The sequence below is a fragment of the Bos grunniens genome, chromosome 3, assembly GCF_055505025.1.
Source record: "Bos grunniens cultivar Pamir isolate PY7600 chromosome 3, Bosgru_T2T1.0, whole genome shotgun sequence".
NCBI classification, from domain to species: domain Eukaryota; kingdom Metazoa; phylum Chordata; class Mammalia; order Artiodactyla; family Bovidae; genus Bos; species Bos grunniens.
The window spans coordinates 31047267-31068048 of NC_141167.1; the positions used below are offsets into that span (position 1 = coordinate 31047267).

The 20782-nt window shown below is 38.3% G+C and overlaps 1 long non-coding RNA gene across 1 annotated transcript in view; it reads right to left on the bottom strand.

The window, feature by feature from the left end:
- Positions 1-4443: 4443 nt before the first annotated feature.
- LOC147375418 (uncharacterized) overlaps positions 4444-20782 on the bottom strand; it is a 61119-nt gene continuing 44780 nt past the window's right edge. Inside the window, exon 2 of the long non-coding RNA XR_015161545.1 lies at positions 4444-4895. This is a non-coding gene — a long non-coding RNA (uncharacterized LOC147375418). The remainder of the gene's footprint in view (positions 4896-20782) is intronic.

Here is a 20782-nt window from a genome sequence, read left to right on the forward strand (position 1 = left end):
AAGAGGAAAATGAAAATCTATTGAAAAATGGGGAGTTACTGTGGAAGGCTAAGTAGCTGAGAAAGACCCCAGGAGAACATTTTCATCTGATTTCAGAAAGTCCACAGAATCATGGCCTGAAATGAGTGGCATCCACCGAAATATTAAGATGGAGAGGAAGATTTTAGCAAGAATGACGTTTTGTCATCTCTGAGGCTTTAAATTATTTGGAGAAAACCAGGTACATTCCTTGTGCCAGTTCCTAGACTTCTCTCTCACCTGGATTTTTGCAATAATCTCCTTATTTGTCTCCCCACCTTTGGTACACCTCCCCAGAATGACTCTCTCCGCAACAACTAAAGTGATCTTCCAAAAGCCCAAATCTAACCACCCCTTTAAACTCTCCAATGCTCTCAGGATAAAGTGAAAATTCCTTAACATAGTCTACTTCTTTTGCCTTCTCTACCCCTCTCCCACACACACACACCTAATGTTCCAACTACAATATAATATCCTATTGGTTGTGTTTCTCTGGAGAACCTTGACAAATATAGGGTCTTTAACACTTGTTATCATCAGATCTTATAGAATTGAAAAGAGTCTGAAGGAAATAATCTAAGTTTACATACTGTATACAAGCAAGTATAATAGAAGCAGCACAGAGTTCTGGAGTCAGATTGCTTGTTTTTGTATCCTAACTCCATCTCTTGCTTTGAAGAAATTACTAACCATTCTGCACACCAGTTTTTCTCATCTGAAAACCATGATACTGGTAGTGCCAACCTCAAGTTCAATGTGATTTTGAAATGACCTAATATGTGTCCAGCCCCTCTGTTAATGGTCTATTAAGAATTTTATCAAAGTCTCACTTTGTTTGATATATATCTGTATCTATCTACATTTATCAATCCATCCATCCACACATAAATATATATACAACGTATATACCATATACTTGAGCAGATTATATTTAGAAGTTTAATTAAGATGATATTATTTAATAGTATTTTGTAACAGTTACATGACTGCCCATGTCCTTCCTGTCCCGTCTCCTTTCATGCTTCTTATGATAGATGGAGACAAGGAGTGTCTTTTTCTCTTCACTTAGTACTTACGCAGTTTCTCTGCTTGAAGGAGCTGAGGCATACCCAGAGGGAATACTGGCTCTGTGACAAAGACTGTACTTGGGTATCACAGCCCAAGCTGGATAGTGCAACTTTGTCTTCTAGAGAAGCAGAATGATCAATTTCATGATATAGATAAGGATAAAGAAGATTTTGTTTAGAAAAAAAAACAAACAAACATTGACTCATGTTGGGACACAGCTGATGAGGGACACAGCTAGCACCAGAAAGTAGTTTTCTGCAACTGATGCAAAGCAGCAATATCCAGCCAGGCAATTCTGATGCCTACTAGAGCTATGACTTCTTCAGTTTGTCCTATTCTTTTTCTCACTTCCTAACTTCACTATTGACTTCTTCATTTCATCTCTCACTTCACAGTTGATCTTTCTCTTCTAAGTTGTGATAAAGACAAGGTTATTTTTTCCTGAGAGCAAAGTGTCAGCAGGTCTTTTGTTTTTTTGTTTTTGTTTTTTTTTTTGAGGCCTCACTCCTTGGCTTGCAGACAGATGCCCTCTTGCTGTGTCCTCACATTACCTTTCCTCCACTGATATCCCTGATATAAGTGATATCCCTGATATCCTGGTATCTCCTTGTATGTCCATATCTTCTCATTTCATAAAGCACCAGTAACGTATACAGATAACAGTCATATTGGCTTCATTTTAGCTTAATTGCTTAAAAGACCCTATTTCCAAATACAGTCACAATCTGAGGTACTGAAGGTTCAGTATGAATTTAGGGGGACACAATTCAGTCCACAATACTTACTAATGGATAGCAGCCATGCTGACTGGCATGAGATGGTACCTCATTGTGGTTTTGATTTGCTGCTATCCAAAAGTCTTCAAACAATAAATCCTGGAGAGGGTGTGGAGAAAAGGGAACCCTCTTACACTGTTGGTGGGAATGCAGACTAGTATAGCCACTATGGAGAACAGTGTGAAGATTCCTTAAAAAACTGGAAATAGAACTGCCATATAACCCAGCAATCCCACTGCTGGGCATACACACTGAGGAAACCAGAAGGGAAAGAGACACGTGTACCCCAATGTTCATCGCAGCACTGTTTATAATAGCCAGGACATGGAAGCAACCTAGATGCCCATCAGCAGATGAATGGATAAGAAAGCAGTGGTACATATACACAATGGAGTATTACTCAGTCATTAAAAAGAATACATTTGAATCAGTTCTAATGAGGTGGATGAAACTGGAGCCTATTATACAGAGTGAAGTAAGTCAGAAAGAAAAACACCAATCAGTATACTAACACATATATATGGAATTTAGAAAGATGGTAACAATGACCCTATATGTGAGACAGCAAAAGAGACACAGATGTATAGAACAGTCTGTTGGACTCTGTAAGAAAAGAAAAGGGTGGGATAATTTGAGAGAATAGCATTGAAACATGTATATTATCATATGTGAAGTGAAGTGAAGTCACTCAGTCGTGTCCGACTCTTTGCGACCCCGTGGACTGTAGCCTACCAGGCTCCTCCGTCCATGAGATTCTCCAGGCAAGAATACTGGAGTGGGTTGCCATTTCTTTCTCCAGGGGATCTTCCCAACCCAGGGATCGAACCCAGGTCTCCCGCATTGTAGGCAAACGCTTTAACCTCTGAGCCACCAGGGAAGTTCACCATCATATGTGAAACAGATCACCAATCCAGGTTTGATGCATGAGATAGGGTGCTCAGGGCTGGTACACTGGGATGACCCTGAGGGATGGGATGGGGAGGGATGTGAGAGGGGGGTTCAGGATCCAGAACACATGTACATCCATGGCTGATTCATGTCAATGTATGACAAAAACCACTACAATATTGTAAAGTAATTAGCCTCCAATTAAAATAAATAAAATAATAAAAAAATACTTACTAATGGGGTTTATGTGCCTATTGTACATTGTCCATGCTTGCTAAGCCTCTTCAGTCATGTCCAACTCTCTGGGGACTCTATGGACTGTGGCCTAGCAGGCTCCTCTGTCCATTGGATTCTCCAGGCAAGAACACTGGAGTGGATTGCCATGCCCTCCTGCAGGGCATCTTGCTGACCCAGGGATGGAACCCACTTCTCTTACATCTCCTGCATTGGCAGGCGGGGTCTTTAGCACTAGTGCCTCTTGGGAAGCCCATTGTACGTTGTACCCTTTCTCAAACCTTGGATCATACTAGACATTGCCAACTTCTCTTCAATTTTCGTGCATTACAAGCTTGACTTCAAAATCACGGATAAAAGCATGATAATATGACATTATCAAAAGGAATGTAGAACAGTATACCTTCCTATACTGCTAGAGTTAGTGTTGTTGTTAGTCGCTTAGTCGTGCCCAACTCTTTTTGACCCCCTGGACTGCAGCCCACCAGGCTCCTGTGTCCATGAGATTTTCCAGGCAAGGATACTGGAGTGGGTTGCTGTTTCCTTCTCCAGGGGATCTTCCCAACCTAGGGATCTAACCCAGGTCTCCTGCACCGCAGGCAGATTCTTTACCGACTGAGCTACAAGGGTGTACTGCTAGAAGCTAAGTTAAAAACCACTTTTTTGAAACTCCTTTGCAATTAGGGTTCAGGATGCAAGTTAGGATTTTCAAATTAGGTGTGTTCATGTGAACTTTTAAGATAGGAGTAGAAGAGAGGTCATCGTCATGCTTGACTCTTGTGCAATGGCATTCCTATAACTTACCTCTAGTCTTGAGCATCAAGATAGTTACAGCACTGAGCAGATTCAGTGCTCTGTTGCCTAGTCACCAAATTCCTGGAAGCCAAGTGCAGTGGTGATGACGGCAATAGGAGTTTCACAATCTGGCTTCCTGATTTTTCCACTGTAGTCGTTGAGGTAAATTCTGGAACTCAATAGTTTCAGTAGCCACCCCCAAATTCCTCACTTTTTGACTGCAACAAAAATATCAGCTATGGGATCGAGGGGGAGGGTCATTCTTGTGATGTACTGTAACACTCCACACTCCTAGCCCTTTGAACACTTTAAAAGCCATAACTTCCTTGTTAAAAGATCTTTAAAAATCCTTGAGTGATATATGTTTCCAACACATATGTCTGAGTGATATCATTATATTACACGTAATATAATACGACTTATGAGAGAAAACTACAATATTTGTGTTAAAGAAATAAACGCGTAAAAGAGCATTACAGCCAATGTGGCCTGAGTGTTTAGAAGGTTTAGACAGGATGAAATTCATGAACCTCAAAAGACATAATTAAATTCAATCTAAAGTCCAGTGGCTATTTAAAGAAAAAAATGCCAGGAAATTAATGAGCTACTACCCATTTAGAATTCATTAAACAGTTTAGACAGATGATTTGAAAGGAAAAAATCATTTCCATGTTTATACTACTAGCTTTATTTCTTGGGAAATAAACATGCATGCATATATATATATATATATACACACACACACCTAAATGGTTGAAGCTTGCCTTACTTTACTAAAAACATGAGGAAGGAAAGAGGCTCTATTTTAATACCAATAAAAGCGACTAGTAAATAAAACTTGGCTGAGTATCAAAAGAGCGAATTCCTTCTGATGAACCTAAATTTAAAAAGCTCCTCAATCTTGTATATTATCCTGAATTTAGGACATTATCTTTCCTAAAGGACTAGTCCCAACAAAAATAACTGGGCCGTGCCTTGGTAACTGGTCCATCAAAGAATGGGGCAGCCTCTGCTTCGTATCCAGTTGTAATATCATTCAGACGTAAATTTGTCTTGTAAATCAGAAAAGGCATCAGAGATGTTTCTCTCCTGAGGTCAGTGGTATCAGTCAGAGCCCTGCAGGAAAATGGAAAGCACACTCAAAAAGATAATCGAAGAGGGTTTAATGAAAGGTCTATTTACACTTAAGGTCAAGGTTAAGGGACCCAAGACTCAGAGACTAGCAATAGTGATTTACTGCAGCTTCTGCTATGCATACTCTCTTTTCCCTGTCCATTCAGAACTAGAAACCACTGTGGCCTATAAGCTCTAACTGGGCAGACAAGATGATCATTACTGGAACATGGTGAGAGCTTCAGTTATGGGAGAAAGTATGCCTGGCAGGAGCTGTAGCTCAGGTACAGAAAGGCAGCTACTGATAGCCTAGCAGAACAATGGAGCTGGCAATGATACACAAAAAGAAATGTCCCAAAGTGTCAGGGAACATTTAACAAGAGGATTCCTGCATGCTGTTTTCTATTTCTCAAGGATTCTCTGTTCCTTATCAGTTCCTATTCCAGAAACAAGTAGAGCTGCATGAAGTTCTCAGGACTGAGGTCATAGGATGAGACATGCAGTGACTCTTTTCAGCATCAGCAACCTTGTATGCATTAGACTATCCATATAGTGGCTATTGATAAAATTTCATCCTGTGTAATAGCTGAGTAATCATCTTACTAAAGATATATAAGCCTGCATTTCTGCTAATAAAGCACCCTTGCTCCATCAGAGCTTGGGTCCCTGTGTCTTTCTTTATTTCTTTCTCTCTCTCTTTCACTTTCTTATCGTCGACTCTGGACCACCAGGTTCCGGTCCATTAAAGGACCACAGCACCAAAGCCCATCCTACGTGGTTGGAGAGTTACAGATTTTGTGGCAAAACAAACAACAAACAAAAAAACGTGCTTCAATATGACATACTGATCAAATGTTTTGGGGCATGTTACTTATGTGTTCTGAAACTGTCCTCTCAATTTGAAAATAGGAATAATAATGCCAAGGATGTTGGAGGGATCAATGGGAAAAATACATCTAAGAGTGTTCTGAAAATGATAAAACACAAGAGAATGGCATTTATTTTAATCATCATTTCTATTGTGTTATCTTCATTAATCATCATTGTTATTATTATCATCTTCAGAGACACTCTAACTTCAAAAGAAAATTTGAATAAGCCATCTTATGACCAAATATGATTGTCTTATATGCAAGAATGTTTCATCGCTTAGTAGTCCCTGCTGGCTACTAATATTTAAATATCAGGGATCCAGGTACAGTAACATTTTCAGAGATTAATAGAATAGTCTTAAAAGAACTTATAGAAACACAAGTGAAAAGTCTCCTAAATTTTTGTCTATGTGAAAACTGGGAGAGATGTTCATTCAGTGGGTCCTTAAATCTAATGCAGCAAACAGCACAATCCTTGCAACGCCCACCTCATGCATCCATAGGAGACATTACAGAGCCTAGAGATACCATTAGAACAAAGACAACATTAGAGTTCAAGATAACATTAGTATCTTCCTTAATTCAGCATTCCAAGCAGTCACCAGTGAGTTATTGATTGGAGGTGGCACATGAAATGAATCATATCCACTATCCCTGGATATTCAACTGATAGGTACTTTGTTGAAACATACTGGTTTAAGTATTGTCTTGGGTTTCACAGTGGGTTAAGGATTTCAATAAATTGGAGAAAGTCCAGAAAAAAGCAATCAATTTAGTTGACGTTTTTCCTAAAAATGAGAAGACTTGGGAAGGACAAAAGTAAACTCTTCAAATATTTGCAAGGCTGTATGCTAAAGAAGGGACAATCAGCTTCATTGTGGCCCTATAAAAAGAACTAGAGCCAATGCATAGAAGTGTCTGAGAACCATCTATCAGCTCTTTAGCATCCAGAGCTAACCATCATGGTATAAACTTTAAAAATACTAAGTTCAGCTAAGCCGGGCTGAACCTCTAACAGAGGTGTTTTGAAATAAAATAATTCTTGATTTAGGAGAGTGGGGAAGCTAGACGACTAGTAATAGCCATTCCAGGTGTAAATTTCCACAGTTCTAGGTCAATCTGGGTGTTCAGTGGTGCACAGCAGTTCTCAGAGGGCAGTACATACTCAGAGCCATACTGGTTCATTTGGGAATCTTCAGATGGGTATAGAATTGGCAAAGTCCCATTTGATCCATTTGCCAGCTTTATTTTATAATGTGTCAGCCAGAACACCTATAGCCAATATTTTTGCCCCAGAAAGTAAAGCCCACAATGCAGTAAATTATCTGTGATGCTGCCAAAAAGGAATTTCACTCTCAGATCAAATTTGGATTAAATGTAGTAAATCCAGAGCATTAGTGTTTAATCAAAAAGTTCTGTTGATGTACTTTAAGAGAATAAAACTCCCCTCCTTTAAAGGTCTGTTTGATGTAACACTTGAAAGTTGAGATGCAATCAATCATTAACAATGCTTAATGTTCACTACCTTCTAGAAATACAATACAGTCAAGGTGCTGAGGTGTGAAAACTGGCCAAAGCTCAATTCTCATATTAGATGAAACCACTTTTGAAGTATCATTTTCATCTCTTCATTTGATTTAGCCATTTCTTCAGTATATCACCTTGATCCATCACCACTTATTTAAATTAAAACTTTACCTGTTTCTTGAGTCTCCAGGGACATGTAGACAAAAGAGGACATAACATAAAAGACACAAGAAGAGCAGATTCTAGTTCCCAATTTCTGTGTAAAATGACCAAGCAGCAAAATGGGATTTAGATTGACTAGGTATTTATTTAAATATGAGCTAACAAATGTCTGCAATGCTGCCTCTTTTGAGGACAACCTTGAGCTCATAGATTCTGTCTTCTCTGTTTCCTTAACTCTCAGCACAGTACTTGGAACATAACAGGGATTAATAGGTATGTAGTGAATTGAATCAAATATAAACCGCCAAGTGCTGCCTTCTCTGTACTCCTCAGAGTATTCAATGTGTGCAATTATCTTGTTTTTTTTTTTTTCTTTCTTAAGTGTGTTTCCCACACTAGCCTATGAGCTCCTTGACAGCCCAAAGGATTACACCTTATGTCACTGATTCCCAGTGTCTAATTCAGTGCCTGGTGGGCACTCCTTTAGTGTTTGTTGAAGGAATGATTTCTGCAGTGATATTACATCCACATACTCAAACAGGCTTTATTGAAGCCTGAATGGTTTTCAGAGTGACTGGAGTCCTAAATCAACCATTTACAAACAATATAATCTATGGAAACATATTTATTCTCTATGAGTTCAACATCCTTATTTGTAAACTAGGAAGAGTAGTAATTTAAATATATGACATTTATCACTTACAAAGCTCTTTCATGCATATATTCATTCTATTCTGTTTTCATCTTCCTAGTCACAGGGATGTACTCTAGGCAAGACAGTCACATGACAAGTAAGAGAAAAGGCTTTAGAGTTGGGTTTTCTGATTTGAAGCACAGATTTGATTCCTTAGAGATTTGATTTATTAGATATTAATTAGATATAGGGAGACTTACTCCTATGCCTCAAGTTCCTCTTCTATAAAATAGGGACAGTAATAGTACCTAATTGACAGATTGTTGCATGTAAAGCATGTAGAATGGTGTCTGGCACATGAATACAGAAATTTTAGCTATGCACATGACTATTATTGGTATTTATGCATCTCTGCCTTCCTTTGAATAGAACCTGGAAGCTTCCGTGTATTATTTAACCCAATTATCTAGCTGCTTAAACTGGAAATCATCATCATCCTCTTCTAATGACATTTTCTTGATAAAGTGATATTGGCTCATATTGTCTTTTTATTAATTTGATGAAGGCAATGGCACCCCACTCCAGGAAAATCCCATGGATGGAGGAGCCTGGTAGGCTGCAGTCCATGGGGTCACTAAGAGTCGGACACGACTGAGCAACTTCACTTTCACTTTTCACTTTCATGCATCGGAGAAGGAAATGGCAACCCACTCCAGTGTTCTTGCCTGGAGAATCCCAGGGACGGGGGAGCCTGGTGGGCTGCCGTCTATGGGGTCACACAGAGTCGGACACGACTGAAGTGACTTAGCATAGCATAGCATACAGCTAAACTTTTATTCCTCTAGTCATTGAGTGGTCTATAGAATCACTTAAATCCAACTTTAGCCTGGTGATCTAGCCCCTCTACAGTGAGATTCATCTCAATTAATTTTTCTTCTACCTTTCTAGCAACTCTCATTAAATGTTTCAAAATTGTCTTCCCTCTCCCTAACAGACTTTTATCTCAACATCTTAGTCTCTCTTCATAGTGTCTCCCAAATCCATCTTTATACTACTGAAAATGTAGTTCAGATCATACCATCTTTTACCTAGGCAATTGAATCAGACTCCTAACTGATCCTTCAGCTTGTAGTCCCCCAATTGCATCCTCTATTCCACAGTCAGGCCAACCTTTCTTAAGCACTGCTTAAGTATTATGAGCCTCTCCTCAACCTTATTCAATAAGGTTCCAGATTGCTGACAATGTAAAGGTGAAACATAAGGTTAACATCTGTAGTTCACTTAACCAGCACCCCTTTGCCTCTCTAGGTCTTAAGTTCCAAAATTATATGTGAAGGGAGGGACTTCTCCGGTGGTCCAGTGGTTAGGACTCCATGCTTTCACTGCAGGCGGCAGAGGATCAGTCCCTTGTCAGGAAACTAAGATATTGTATGCCACTAAAAAAAAAGGGCGGGGGGGAGTGCTAATATTTATTTTAGAACCTACCTAAGCTAGGATGATGCTAAGCCTTTCTACTCCATCTCGATTCTCATACATTCACTAGCATATGTCTTCCAGGAGACATAGAAACTACAGCAGGCTACTTTCCTTCCAGAACAGACATGATGCCAGACTTACTCACCCACCCGCATTGCCCTCTGTGAGTCTCCTCTTTCACTGGTTGTCACTTTTATTTGTATCTGCCTTCACAGTCTGCCTCCATTTCCTGGCCGTGACCCACTGGATCAGTGATGGAATTTCAGAGTACTCAGATGGGCCATGATCTAGTATTTCCTTAACGTACTCCTTTAATGAGCTGCAAGCATAGAAATTATTAGCAAAATGTGCCTTTTTGAGCTTTTGGAACACTGTGAGAGCTAGAAATATGTTCCAGCTTCTAGTACTGCAAGGTGGGCATCATTACCCCATTCTTAATGGAAACTGGAGCTTAGGGGACAGTGAAGTACCTGGTTCAAAGATGCACAGTTAGCAAGTAGCAGATCCACAATTAGAGTCCAAGTGGTTTGAGGTGAAATCCTATGCTATTTTCCAAGTACATGCTTCTTGCACAGATAGCGAAGTAGGTCACTTTGTTCTATGTACTTACACAATTCAGTAGTAAAAACAACATATCAAATTAGATGGGCTGGTGAAAATTCTTTTCTGTACTACTGTCTTCATTCCTAAACTCTCCGGAATAAAGTAAACTCTGACTTCTCATAATCAAATAGCCGAAAACATCCCCTTACACTATGGAGGCAGCGTGAAAGAGAAAAGGCTTAAGAATCAGACCAAATCGTAGTGTACTAGCATGATGACCTTGAGCAAGTTATTAACTCTCTGGAGGCATTTTCTCATGTAGAAAATGAGAAAGTACTTCACTGGGTATTGGGGAATGAAAACCATATTTTAAACACCTAGACAAATCAACAAACATTAACTCACCATCTCTTTTATTCCCTCAATGACTATCTCCTTTTTCTGCCAATAAAGAATGTTTTTAAAGAAGGAACTTATTTTGCCCATAAAATTCTACATCTTTCAATTATAGTCTTCCAAAGAAGACTGAATTTGGCTTTGTTTTGAGTGTTAACACTTTCATATAAAACAGCATCTATTGGGAAGTGTTGGGATCAAATGAAAGATCAGTCTAATTCCTTTCTGTAGATTCATTATTCAAGGAAGGCTAGAACCCACTAGCTGCCAAAGCCATGAGTAAAGCGCAATTTCAAAAACTAAACCATCTTACCACATAAAGAGCAATACAATTCTAACCTCAGAGTTATCCAACCTCAGATGGAGAGAAATGAAATAAAAATATGAGTTATATAAGTGAGGAGCCCAGAGCCAGTTTGCAATATTTTCCAAGAATTTCTTTATAAAAGCCATGGAAAAAACACGGAATAGTTATTTTGGCATTAACAGTGTGTGTGGCAGAGCACCTCACAAAGTTTTCTGATTAGTTTTTACTGCTATTTTATTATACAATCTGTGTTGTATAAAATTTTCAAAGTCAATTAGATTCAGAAGGTCCCTATTACATGATCTCAAGCAATATTCCACTCAGGGAGAGCTTCTCATCCTCAGTCTACAGGGCTGAATATTTACCCCCTGCTTGAGGGAAGAAAAATAGTGGGAGGGAAGATAAGAATAGCCATAAATGGTTATGAAACACTGTACTTCATAGGGTATTACTAATATTAAATGAGGTTACAGTACTTTTTATTCATCCAAATGTTACTTTCTTTGAGAAAACTGGCATTGAATTTAGCTCTGATAATATTTTTCTAGGTTTCACTCCTTTGTAAGTTCTTTATCCTCTGCCTCTAAGCTAGTCAGTGTCCATGATGGGATGCCAGCCTACACCCTCTTCTGTGATTCTTCTTGACAAGCTATGCATATTTACTGATTCAGTCTCTAACTCTTCATTGGTAATTCTTAAGTCTCTAGCTGCAGTTCACAATACTCTTGAGCACAAGAAACCATAGATCTGATTTCTAAATATCTTCACTTGACATGAAAGAGAAAATGTAAAAATTTAGTCCAAAATTAAACTTATCATACTTACCCCCAAATTTCTCTTTCTTCATGACAAATTAGTCAAAAGTATATCCATGGGGGTTTCCAGGCAAGAGTACTGGAGTGGGTTGCCATTGCCTTCTCCGATAATAAACCCTAATGTTTACTTAGAGGCTTTCAACTCAAGTTCTAGAGTCAAAGCAGAAGTCTAAACCATAATTAAAGGGAATAAGAATTCCCCCAAAGTATCTGCCACTAGCAAATACTCAGAATCTGATCAATTTATAGCAACATTATTTTTTTTTAAATAAACTTTTTGAAAAAGTATAACTGATGTGCAAATTACCTCTTTTTCTAGAACATAATGGAACAACAAGGAACATATCTGCTTTACTCCCTAAAACAACTTGAAATCTGTGAAGAAATAAATACAAAAAAAATTAGTCTTCAGGTATTGGACAATAGGTAGCACAAGACTGAGAGAAGGGAAACAGACAAGATGAGTCCTTTGCCCAGTCTGGTGTTGAAGAGCAGTCTAGAGTTGCAGAGTAGTCTAGAGAACACTCAAATAGATCAGAGTTTGACAGGCAAAATTTGCTAGAATTTGAGAGATGCAGTATCAGATTGTAGGGAACTCCAGAGATCTGCAGAGGGTTCCTTCAAATTTCTGGCTGAGGACTATTCTATGCTTGCATCAAAAAAATCATCTGAAGTCAGGGAAGAGCCATATAGAGGGCTGAAAGAGCATGTGTCAACCAACTAGAGTTAAATAAAATATAATAATTAGGGCATCAGATCAAGTTCTCAGAAAGAGGGTCATCTTAATAGTGGCACTAAGTTAGCTTTAGACATAAATATACTCTGGACATGCCTTTAAAAATCTTGAAAGCAAACAACTGATTCCAAATAACTTAGCCACATGCCAAAACAAAAAACTTTGCATTATATAAAGGAATATAACAAAACTCAACACCTAACAGTGTAAAATCACAATGTCTAGCATCCAATACAAAATTAACAGATATTCAGAGGAGCAAAATAATATAAAAAGTAATCAGGAGAAAAATTAATAGAAACAGACCCTTGTGTGATGAAATTAACAGACAAGTATGTTAAAGCATATGTTCTATGTATTTATGAAGACACAAAAAACATAAGGAGGATGCAAAGGAAAACGCAAGAGATAAAAATGAGACTCAAATGAAACATATATAAATAAGAAAAGCAATATCTGAAATGAAAAATAGATGGATTATATCTTGAAGAAGAAAAATTAACTTGAAGATCTAACAGTTGAAACTGTCAAAACTGAAACACATAGAGAATAGGAAGCAGAGCATCAGGACAGACCAAAGGAAATATTCTTCAAAATGAAATATGTTGTCTAAAAAAATTCAAGACCAGCAAAGCAGTATGAAATTCACATCCAAGCAGATCTTCACTGTAAGATTTGTTAAAGGAAATTTTTTAGACAGAAGAAAAGGCTACCAATTGGAGATTCAGATCTAAACAAAGGAATGACCCACCGCCAGAATGGTAAATATATATTTTCTCATTGTTAATATCTTTAAAACAATTAACTTAAAACAATAATAACAATGCTGAATTATGGAACATGGAACATAGACAGAAGTAAAATTAATAATAATACTAACACTAAGTATAGGAGAGGGAAACTGAAGTATGCTGTTGTACAGTTCTTACACAGTACATATGGTGGCATAATATTAATTGAAGGTGGACTGTAATAAATTAGAGAAATATTTTGTAAACCCTAAAACAACCATCAAAAAATTTAAGGAAAAGAGATTAAGCCAATAGTGAGGAAGGAGAAAATACTAAAACTATTCATTCCCAAAGAAGGCAGGAAAGAGGATAGAAAGGAATAAAGAATAGAAAGAAAACTAGAAAACAAATTGCAAGATGGCCATTTAAGGCCACCAGGTTGATAATTACATTAAATTTAGATGGCCAAAATGCCCCAGTTAAAAGAGGGTGATTTTCAGACTGACTACAAGAAATCCATTTTAATACATACACATTGATGTCTAAAAGTTCAGTTCAGTCGTGTCCGACTCTTTGTGACCCCACAAACTGAAGCATGCCAGGCTTCCCTGTCCATCACCAACTCCTGGAGCTTGCTCAAAGTCATATCCATAGAGTCAGTGATGCCATCCAACCATCTCAGCCTCTATTGTCCCCTTATCCTCCTGCCTTCAATCTTTCCCAGCATCAGGGTCTTTTCCAATGAATCAGTTTTTCCCACCAGCTGGCCAAAGTATGGGAGTTTCAGCTTCAGCATCAGTCCTTCCAATGAATATTCAGGGCTGATTTCCTTTAGGATTGGCTGGTTTGATCTCTTTGCAGTCCAAGGGACTCTCAAGAGTCTTCTCCAACACCACAGTTGATAAGCATCACTTCTTAGGTGCTCACCTTTCTTCATGGTCCAGCCCTCACATCCATACATGACTACTGGAAAAACCATAGCTTTGACTAGACAGACCTTTGTTGTTGTCTAAAAGTAGAACTTTGCAAAAAGTATACCCTGTTTACATCAAACAAAGGAATATTGGAATGATTATATTAATATCAGGCCAAGTAGATTTCAGAAGAAAGATTACTAGAGTTAGAGAGGAATATTTTATAAAATGATTAAAAATGTTACTTCATCAAGAAGGTATACCAATCTGAAAAAAAAATATATATATATATATGCGTGTAAGAACAGAGTTTCAAGATACTATGAAGCAAAACCAAGCAAAATTGAAAGTAGAAACAGAAACATCCACTACTACGGTTGGGTATTTCAAAACTTTACTCTCAGCAACCAGTAGAACAAAAAGAAAAATACCAGGATGTAAAAATCTTTAACAACACTCTCAGCCCACTTGACCTAAATAAAATGTATTGGTCATTCCACTCCAAAAGCAGAACACAAATTTTGCAATAAGATAGATCACAGTCTGGGCTACATGTCAGGTCTCAATAAATTTACTCATACATAATTGATCTGACCACAAGAAATTTAAACTGGAAATGGATGTCAAGAAGATATCTGAAAAATTTCCAAATATTTGGAAATTAAATAATACACTTCTAAAGAGCTCATTAATCAAAGAAGAAATAAGGGAAATTAGAAACTATTTTGAACTGAATGAAAATGAAAACACAACACATCAACACTTGTGGAATACAGATAGAGCAGTTCTTAGTGGGAAATTTATAGCACTAAATGCTTACGTTATAAAATAAAGTTCTTAAAATGATCTAAGATGCTATTTAGGGCTTCCCTGGTAGCTCAACTGATAAAGAATATGCCTGAAATGCTGGAGGGCTGGGTGGAATCCCTGAGTTGGGAAGATTCCCTGGAGAAGGGAAGGGCTACCCACTCCAGTATTCTGGCCTGGAGAATTCCATGGACTGTATAGTCCACGGGGTTGTAAAGAGTTGGACATGGCTGAACAACTTTCACTTCACTTCAAGATGTTATTTAAGAAACTAGGGGAAAAACAAATTTACCTACAATTAAATACACTCATTTTTAATGTACAGTTTAGTAAGTTGTGATAAATGCATGCTATCTATATGACCATAATCACCACCAAAGCACTTTGTGCTCTCTGAAGTTAGATTATCCCTACTACCACTATCACTGATACAAGCCCAGGGTGACAAGTGATCTGTTGTTAGTCATTATAGATTATTTTTGCTTATTGTAGAATTCCATATAAGCGGATTAATGTATTATACAACTCTTGTGTCTCTGGCTTCTTTTTCTCAGCATGTGTTTTGAGATTTAGCCATTCCATTTTATGTATCAATGCTTTTTTTTTTCCTTTTATTACTGGGTAACATTCCATTATACGAGTGACACAATTTGATTATCTACCTACCTGTTGATGAGCACTTATATTGTTTCCATTGACTACTATGGGTAAAATTGCTATGAACACTTGTGTACAAATAAGTTTGGGACTTGACCCAAATTTTCACATTTTCTTGGCTTCTTCTTCCCTTACCTGCTTCCACCATTCCTTTACTGATAGCCTCAGGGATATTTTATTAATTAATCACTTGCTCCAGAATTCTTGGCTCAGAATCTGTGCTGAGAAGAACCCAATCCTTTTTTTTTTTTTTCTGCTTCACAATTAGCCTTGGTTTATTTGACATCATCCAGACCACCATATCTCTCTCTTTAAGGTTAGACTCTTGTATTTCATTCAGTCACAACACGAGCCCCTGACTTCATGTCTAGACATCTCTTATAACATGTTAATGTTCCCATCCAACAGTTAAACTACCAGTGTCCATCTATAAAGGAGTGCATTTGAATCATTTGTATGAGCATGAAGGTTATAAGCATATAGAATTTAAATACAACATGTGGCACAGCCCAAACTGACTACTTGCATTTTCTTTTTTATTTTTTTTAAATTTTATTTTATTTTTAAATTTTACAATATTGTATTAGTTTTGCCAAATATCGAAATGAATCCGCCACAGGTATACATGTGTTCCCCATCCTGAACCCTCCTCCCTCCTCCCTCCCCATACCCTCCCTCTGGGTCGTCCCAGTGCACCAGCCCCAAGCATCCAGTATCGTGCCTCGAACCTGGACTGGTGACTCATTTCATACATGATATTATACATGTTTCAGTGCCATTCTCCCAAATCTCCCCACCCTCTCCCTCTCGCACAGAGTCCATAAGACTGATCTATACATCAGTGTCTCTTTTGCTGTCTTGTACACAGGGTTATTGTTACCATCATTCTAAATTCCATATATATGCGTTAGTATACTGTATTGGTGTTTTTCTTTCTGGCTTACTTCACTCTGTATAATAGGTTCCAGTTTCATCCATCTCATTAGAACTGATTCAAATGTATTCTTTTTAATGGCTGAGTAATACTCCATTGTGTATATGTACCACAGCTTTCTTATCCATTCATCTGCTGATGGGCATCTAGGTTGCTTCCATGCCCTGGCCATTATAAACAGTGCTGCGATGAACATTGGGGTACACGTGTCTCTTTCCCTTCTGGTTTCCTCAGTGTGTATGCCCAGCAGTGGGATTGCTGGATCATAAGGCAGTTCTATTTCCAGTTTTTTAAGGAATCTCCACACTGTTCTCCATAGTGGCTGTACTAGTTTGCATTCCCACCAACCGTGTAAGAGAGTTCCCTTTTCTCCACACCCTCTCCAGCATTTATTGCTTGTAGACTTTTGGATCGCAGCCATTCTGACTGGCGTGAAATGGTACCTCATAGTGGTTTTGATTTGCACTTCTCTGATAATGAGTGATGTTGAGCATCTTTTCATGTGTTTGTTAGCCATCTGTATGTCTTCTTTGGAGAAATGTCTATTTAGTTCTCTGGCCCATTTTTGACTGGGTCATTTATTTTTCTGGAGTTGAGCTGTAGGAGTTGCTTGTATATTTTTGAGGTTAGTTGTTTGTCCATTGCTTCATTTGCTATTATTTTCTCCCATTCTGAAGGTTGCCTTTTCACCTTGCTAATAGTTTCCTTTGTTGTGCAGAAGCTTTTAAGTTTAATTAGGTCCCGTTTGTTTATTTTTGCTTTTGTTTCCAATATTCTGGGAGGTGGGTCATAGAGGATCCTGCTGTGATGTATGTCAGAGAGTGTTTTGCCTATGTTCTCCTCTAGGAGTTTTATAGTTTCTGGTCTTACATTGAGATCTTTAATCCATTTTGAGTTTATTTTTGTGTATGGTGTTAAAAAGTGTTCTAGTTTCATTCTTTTACAAGTGGTTGACCAGTTTTCCCAGCACCACTTGTTAAAGAGATTGTCTTTAATCCATTGTATATTCTTGCCTCCTTTGTCAAAGATAAGGTGTCCATATGTGTGTGGATTTATCTCTGGGCTTTCTATTTTGTTCCATTGATCAATATTTCTGTCTTTGTGCCAGTACCATACTGTCTTGATAACTGTGGCTTTGTAGTAGAGCCTGAAGTCAGGTAGGTTGATTCCTCCAGTTCCATTCTTCTTTCTCAAGATCGCTTTGGCTATTCGAGGTTTTTTGTATTTCCATACAAATTGTGAAATTATTTGTTCTAGCTCTGTGAAGAATACCGTTGGTAGCTTGATAGGGATTGCATTGAATCTATAAATTGCTTTGGGTAGTATACTCATTTTCACTATATTGATTCTTCCAATCTATGAACATGGTATATTTTTCCATCTATTAGTGTCCTATTTGATTTCTTTCACCAGTGTTTTATAGTTTTCTATATAGAGATCTTTAGTTTCTTTAGGTAGATATATTCCTAAGTATTTTATTCTTTCCATTGCAATGGTGAACGGAATTGTTTCCTTAATTGTTTTCTCATTATTAGTGTATAGGAATGCAAGGGATTTCTGTGTGTTGATTTTATATCCTGCAACTTTACTATAATCATTGATTAGTTCTAGTAATTTTCTGGTGGAGTCTTTAGGGTTTTCTATGTAGAGGATCATGTCATCTGCAAATAGTGAGAGTTTTACTTCTTCTTTTCCAATTTGGATTCCTTTTATTTCTTTTTCTGCTCTGATTGCTGTGGCCAAAACTTCCAAAACTATGTTGAATAGTAATGGTGAAAGTGGGCACCCTTGTCTTGTTCCTGACTGTAGAGGAAATGGTTTCAATTCTTCACCATTGAGGATAATGTTTGCTGTGGGTTTGTCATATATAGCTTTTATTATGTTGAGGTATGTTCCTTTTATTCCTGCTTTCTGGAGAGTTCTTATCATAAATGGATGTTGAATTTTGTCAAAGGCTTTCTCTGCATCTACTGAGATAATCATATGGTTTTTATTTTTCAATTTGTTAATGTGGTGTATTACATTGATTGATTTGCAGATATTGAAGAATCCTTGCATCCCTGGGATAAAGCCCACTTGGTCATGGTGTATAATCTTTTTAATGTGTTGTTGGATTCTGATTGCTAGAATTTTGTTAAGGATTTTTGCATCTATGTTCATCAGTGATATTGGCCTGTAGTTTTCTTTTTTTGTGGGATCTTTGTCAGGTTTTGGTATTAGGGTGATGAACCCAATCCTTTTAAAACATCACGTGAAGCAAGTACTCTCAATATAATGCTTATACTTAAGATTTTCCTAGAAATCCCTCATTGCCTCCAGACTGATAGCCAAAGTCAAGTCTTAGTACAGCTTAGGCACGAAATTGCAGTCCCTGCTCCAAGAGGAAACATCTTCTTTCTCCTAACATTCACAGAACCATAGGGTATATGTAAGAATAGATCTTGAGGTGTGGGATCTAAGGAGGCAGAATACAAGACTAGATAGGCAAGAATTTTTTGACTCGAGATTCAACATTCTTGCAAGTATATCTGTCAGGTCAGTCCAGTTGCTCAGTTGTGTCCGACTCTTTGCAACCCGACGAATTGCAGCACGCCAGGCCTCCCTGTCCATCACCAGCTCCCGGAGTTCATTCAAACTCAGGTCCATCGAGTCAGTGATGCCATCCAGCCATCTCATCCTCTGTCGTCCCCTTCTCCTCCTGCCCCCAATCCCTCCCAGCATCAGAGTCTTTTCCAATGAGTCAACTCTTCGGATGAGGTGGCCAAAGTATTGGAGTTTCAGCTTCAGCATCAGTCCTTCCAAAGGACACCCAGGACTGGTCTCCTTCAGAATGGACTGGTTGGATCTCCTTGCAGTCCAAGGGACTCTCAAGAGTCTTCTCCAACACCACAGTTCAAAAGTATCAATTCTTCAGCGCTCAGCTTTCTTCACAGTCCAACTCTCACATCCATATATGACTACTGGAAAAACCACAGCCTTGACTAGATGGATTTTGCTGGCAAAGTAATGTCTCTGCTTTTTAATATGCTATCTAGGTTGATCATAACTTACCTTCCAAGGAGTAAGCGTCTTTTAATTTCATGGCTGCAACCACCATCTGCAGTGATTATGTAACTAGTTCTAATTCAAGATTTTGGATTTTAAAGGACCATGCCAAGCCACTTCAGTAGTGTCTGACTCTGTGTGACCCCACAGACGGCAGCCCACCAGGCTCCCCCGTCCCCAGGATTCTCCAGGCAAGAACACTGGAGTGGGTTGCCATTTCCTTCTCCAATGCATGAAGGTGAAAAGTGAAAGGGAAGTCGCTCAGTTGTGTCTGACTCTTAGCGACCCCATGGACTGCAGCCTAACAGGCTCCTCTGTCCATGGGATTTTCCAGGCAAGAGTACTGGAGTGGGGTGCCATTGCCTTCTCCTAAAGGACCATACTGAGATGGAAATGCAAAAAAAAAAAAAAAAGATCAGAAAGTAAGAGAAGTAAGAATATTAAAATGGATTTATTAGGTGAGAATAGAAATTCTACTATCTATGTTCCTGATAAGGATCAAGGGGATATTCAGTTTATCAAGGCAACATATACTATGCTATTATGTTATTTATTCTACATAAAATGCTATTGGCATCTTTGAGAAATTCAGTGACATCTATCTTTTATTGACCAGAGTGGGCAGGGGAGATGCTGCTGGAATTGTAGAGACCAGAAAATAATATTCAAGCATCAGAGATAAGGTGGACATAATTCCCAAAATGGGAAGCAACCTTGGAGTGGCAATTAAGATGCCTTGGCTTGCAGGGCTCTGTGGGCAATAGCTAATATATCATAGAATTTCTAGGTGTGAAATAGGTGGACAACACTATCTCCTAAAGTTTGCTCACATTCATGTCCATTGAGTTTGTGATGCTATCTAACCATCTCATTCTCTGTTCCCTCTTCTCTTTTTGCCTCCAATCTTTCCCAGTGTCAGGGTCTTTTCCAATGAGTTGGCTCTTCAAATTTGTGGCCAAAGTATTGGAGCTTCAGCATCAGTCCTTGCAATGAATATTCAGGGTTGATTTCCTTTAGGTTTGACTGGTTTGATTTCTCCTTAAAGTCCAAGGGACTGTCAAGAGTCTTCACAATACCCACTCATGACCCACTTTATAACATATCCGTTTGTTGTCTTTCTCTGCCTTATTCCCCAGTGTGAAAGAGCTGTTACATGAGACTCTATTGCTTCCATTTCCTACCAAGTTACTTAAATTTAAGCCAAAGCTCAAGCTCTGAATTCTAGGAAATTCTGACTAAGCAAGGAGGATGCAAAATTATCGTTATTTCAAGGTGATGACTATCTATCCAGAAAGTCAGAGACATAGCAAAAGCTACAATGAAACTCTAGGACT